Here is a 5559-nt window from a genome sequence, read left to right as displayed (position 1 = left end):
TACAATGAGATTACATATCACTCAAACATAATATTTTTTGAGCACTGGGTCTCTATCAAACGAGCACCCTCAAGAACTTCTTCAAAGTAGTGCTTAGCAGCCATTCGACCTATGGCCGAATCCCGCGCTGCAACAGTGGTAGCATCCATCTCCGCCCAGTATGCTTTAACACGGGCAAAGGCCATGCGTGAGCCCTCTATGCATGCCGACCTCTTCATCGCATTAATTCGCGGCACCATGTCAAGGAGCTGCTGCACCAAGCTGAAATAGCTGTTCGGTTTTGGCCTTTCCGGCCATAGCTGATCCACAACAGACCTCATGGCGAGTCCGGACAACCTATTCAGTTCGGACCATTCGGCTAATTGGTCAGTCAATGAAAGTGGATGCTCGGGAGAATGGAATTGTGTCCAAAACAGCTGGTCCACTTCACGGTCCGTCTGCCCCTGGAAGTACTTGGCCGCATCGGCAGCGCTCGCCGCCAAATCCATATATACATCCTCCGAACTCCATAGCCGATCCAGATAGGCATATCGTGGATCTCCGAACTTCCTCCGCAACATAAAGGATTTCCCAGCTACAATATCCCTGGCTTCCCGCAGCTCCTCCTTCTTCGCCCTCATAGCAGAGCGGATGTCTTTTCTCGTCGCAGCAGCCTTCTCAAGGTCCGATGCCTTCGCTAGGTTTTCCTTTTCAAGAACCCGGCAACGGTCAGTGGCGGCTTTTAATTCTATGGCCATCTTGGCCATCTTATCTCGGCTCTCGCCATGCGCGGCCTTCTCGGTTTTCAACTCTTCGGCCGCCTTGAAAGCAGCCGCATTACTAAACCTCACTTGTTCCTTGGCTCGGGCAAGTTCTGCCCGCAAGGCTTCAACAGTGGCAGCTCCATCTGTAGTCACAATATATTAAAGATACTGGCATCATGCTGCTCTTACTATGTGGCATTTACCAGATAATGACACTTACCCTATGCCCCGTCAAGCTTTTTGTTAACAAGCTTGATGTCGGCGTCTGCCGCATCCAACTGCCGTTTTAAATGGGCAAACTCGCTAGTCCGGCTAGCCACCGGAGCTTCCATCACCTGCACATAGAGGCAGTATGGTTATTACCTGGGAATATGATCCTCTGTTCGTCGTCGTTTCCGACGACAATCAGAGTCTCAGGGGCTACTATCTACACAGGGCACACCTAGCATGTGCAGGACTACCATACATTATTTTACAAACCTCAAAGCCGGTCAGTAGACTCATAAAAGCTTCATGCGATCCTCTTTCGGCGGACAAGATCCTCTCCATCACCGTATTCATCAGCACATGGTGTTCATCTGAGATGGCCGCTCGCCCCACCAACTCCCTCAGAACATCCGATCGCACAACAGACGGTGTCGGACTCTTTTGTCCACTCTCTTCGGGAGCCGGACACTGGGAGCTTCGGGCGTCAATGGGATTATCTTCTGGCCTCACCAGACTCAGAGAGGCCCTCCGCGACGACACTTCGGGGTCGCCCGCTTCCGGAGCGGAGGACTCCGGAGGAGGCATTTCGCTCTCCATCATCTCTGGAAGCAGATCCCCCGAAGACGAGCTCATTTGAGAGGGGCTAAGGCCCGAACTTCAAAGATATATGCGGTGGTTATTTTCTCAGAAGAAAAAGATGGCATACCTGTACTATTAAAGTATTTCGGGTCACTTACAACTCGCTGTAGAATTGATCCCCCCGCGGACTTTGTGCGGCAAAGGCACCCCTCAAGGTAGGACCCTCTGTGGGAGACTTCTTCTCCCGTTTGGGAGCTTCGGCTTCCGAATCCCCGGGCAAAGTCCTTTTCCTCCTCTGGTCGTCTTCCTTCATGAAGACACTCACGCCCTCGGCTAGAACGGGCAGCATTGGGGACCCGCGTCCGCCTGTATTATCCTCCCCAGTATCTTCCTTCAAGGGCTCCGGGTAGGGTGCGGCCTAGAGCATCTTTTCCAATACCGGATTGTCCAAACCCTCAGGGAGGGGGGCCGAACACCGGATCAACTTTGCCTTTGTTAGCCAGTCCTGGTCAAAAAGCAAACTCTCAGAAATAACTTCGTAACAAATGAGAGATAGTATGTTCGGCCGGAAGATTCCTTACCTGTTCGGCGGCGTGGTTACTACTCAGGCCCATGTCCTCGGTGATTTCCGGATACTCTACCTGAGGTCCGAAGAATGACTTGTACATCTCCTCGTGTGTCAGGCCGAGGAAATTTTGGATGACACACGGTCCCTCGAGATTGAACTCCCACAAGCGAAGGGGCCGGCGTTTGCAAGGCTGGACTTGACGAACCAGCATAACTTGTATTACCGAAACCAAACTAAAATCTCCATTGAAGAGATCTCGAATGCGGCTTTGCAGTATAGGCACGTCCTTGGCTGGACCCCAGCTCAGACCTCTGCTGATCCATGACATCAGTTGTGGTGGAGGGCCCGAGCAGAAGACAAGGGCGGCCGCCCACTTGGCACTTCTAGGAGCCGTGATGTAGAACCACTCCTGTTGCCACAATTCAGACACCTCTGGAATGGAACCTTTGGGCCATGGAGCTCCCGTCATCTTGCATATTGAGGCACCTCCGCACGCTGCATGTTGCCCCTCGATCATATTCGGCTTTACTTCAAAGGTCTTCAGCCACAAGCCAAAGTGAGGGATAACCCGCAGGAAGGCCTCACACACGACAATAAATGTCGTGATATGAAGAAAGGAGTCCAAAGCTAGATCATGGAAGTCTAGCCCGTAATAAAACATCAAACCCCTGACGAAAGGATCCAGAGCAAGGCCTAGACCTCGGAGGAAGTGGGAGACGAACACGACGCTCTCGTTGGGTTTGGGGGAGGGGACGGCCTGCCCTCAGGCAGGCAGCCGATGCACAACCTCGGCGGTCAGATATCTGGCCTCCCTCAACTTTTTGATGTCTTCTTCCGTGACGGAGGAAGGCACCCATCGGCCTTGAAGGCCAGATCCGGACATGATTGAAGGTTTGGAGCACTTGACCTGAACTTTGGGTGTTTGAGCTTGAGGTGGGGGAAGGATTCGATTGAGCACGGGAGGGAAAAAAGTAAAAGCCTTCTCCCTTTATAAAGAGGGTGAATATCAAGCGTCCTCTCCGTGGCCGTTTGGACTTGCCTATAGTCTAGGAGTCCTAGAAGCGATTGGGTTACCCACGCCCGTATTGATGAGAATCCCGGACTAAGGGGACATGATCTCTGCTTTAACAAGACGTGCCAAGGAAACCGCCTCGCATGACACGCTGAGGTGGGACAATAAAATGATTCGAATAAAAGGCTTGGCCGTGGTGCGATGTCACACTACGGAATATTTCAGCAGATTAGATTTGTGTAAATATTATTCTCTCTATGGCAATATGTGGAAACTTATTTTGCAGAGCCGGACACTATCTTTGTGTTTAACATCTTATATGAAGTACTTGAGGAGGAACCCGCCATGCAATGCCGAAGACAATCTGCGCGCCGGATTCGTCGTCATTGAAGCCTGGTTCAGGGGCTACTGAGGGAGTCCTGGATTAGGGGGTGTCCGGATGGCCGAACTATACCTTTAGCCGGACTCCTGGACTATGAAGATACAAGATTGAAGACTTCGTCCTGTGTCCGAAAGGGACTTTCCTTGGCATGGAAGGCAAGCTTGGTGATACGGATATGTAGATCTCCTACCATTGTAACCGACTTTGTGTAACCCTAACCCTCTCCGGTGTCTATATAAACCGGAGGGTTTTGGTCTGTAGGACAACATATAGAACAACAATCATACCATAGGCTAGCTTCTAGGGTTTAGCCTCTCCAATCTCGTGGTAGATCTACTCTTGTACTACCCATATCATCAATATTAATCAAGCAGGACGTAGGGTTTTACCTCCATCAAGAGGGCCCGAACCTCGGTAAAACTTCATGTCCCTTTGCCTCCTATTACCATCTGGCCTAGACGCACAGTTCGGGACCCCCTACCCGAGATCCGCCGGTTTTCACACCGACACCTGTTTTCCAAGAGGGGAACGAGCAGCGCAGCCCGTGCTCGATCCGCTGGCACGTGTTGACCGCAATCACGCTCCAGGCCACTTCGACGCTAAGGCCCAACCGTGGCCTCCTCTCTGGCCCAGCTTCAGTTTTGCCTACTAGGCCCGATGTGAGCGCTGCCGAAACCCCACCCTCTGCACAGTTCGGACTCTGTTCTAGATTTTTTTCCTCATGACGAATTTCTCTTTTTCCAAAAACTACACATTTACAGTTTACTCCTCCATATTCATGCATATAATAATTCCACAACCGTGCATCGGTTTAAAATAACTTATATATGAAAAATGCTTAGATTTGTGTCTAGTTTCATAATATGCCATTTTTATCTATGTTTAAAATGTTTAAACTGGTCTTTGATTAAATTTGCTTAAATAACTTGTTATAACTCTTTATTTCATAACTAAATAACCGTAGCTCCATTTTAAATAAACTTTATATGTAAATGGGTTAGAAAAATGCCTAGTTTAACATGGTGGTTTTACCTTGCATGTTTAATAACTAAAAATTGTGTTTAGGGTAGAACAGTATGAAACCTAAAATATGCACATGAGGATTTTCCGGAACTGTTGTTTGTTATTTCTGGCCTCATTTAAACTTGACTAGATAGTTTATTTAGGCGTCACCTCTTGCCATGTTAATGAACATTTAATATTTTTGGGTACATAAACGAGATCGAACTAAATAACTGGAATGTGGTGGTTCGTCAATATGCAACTCGTTGCATATTGAGCTCCACTTAACTTGTAGTTTTGCTTGTGCACTTTGTCATGCCATGCCATGAATCATTAAACCGGACATGCATCATACTTGGTTGTGCATCATGGCATGTTTATGTGATGGTTGTTTACCATGTTACTTGCTTCCGTCCGGGTAGCTTCTCTCGTTAGCTTCGGTTCCGTTCCGGAGTTGTGAGGATCCGTTTGACTACGTCCGTTTGTCTTCTTCATGGACTCGTTCTTCTTCCTTGCGAGATCTCAGGAAAGATGACCATACCCTCGAAATCAATTCTATCTTTGCTTGCTAGTTATTCGCTCTATTGCTATGTCGTGATACCTACCACTTGCTATGTCATGCCTCCCATATTGCCATGTCAAGCTTCTAACCCACTTTTCCTAGCAAACCGTTGTTTGGCTATGTTACCGCTTTGCTCAGCCCCTCTTATAGCGTTGTTAGTTGCAGGTGAAGATGAAGTCTGTTCCATGTTTGGAACATGGATATGTTGGGATATCACAATATCTCTTATTTTAATTAATGCATCTATATACTTGGTAAAGTGTGGAAGGCTCGAACTTATGCCTGGTGTTTTGTTCCACTCTTGCCGCCCTATTTTCCGTCATACTAGTGTTATGTTCCTTGATTTTGTGTTCCTTACACGGTTGGGTGTTATGGGGACCCCTTGACAGTTTGCTTTGAATAAAACTCCTCCAGCAAGGCCCGACCTTGGTTTTACCATTTGCCTCACCACGACCTACCCTTCCCTCGGGTCGGCCAACCAGAGCGTCATCTTTATTTTAACCC

The sequence above is a fragment of the Triticum urartu genome, chromosome 6, assembly GCF_003073215.2.
Source record: "Triticum urartu cultivar G1812 chromosome 6, Tu2.1, whole genome shotgun sequence".
Lineage (NCBI taxonomy): Eukaryota > Viridiplantae > Streptophyta > Magnoliopsida > Poales > Poaceae > Triticum > Triticum urartu.
Note: the sequence above shows the minus strand (reverse complement) of the source record.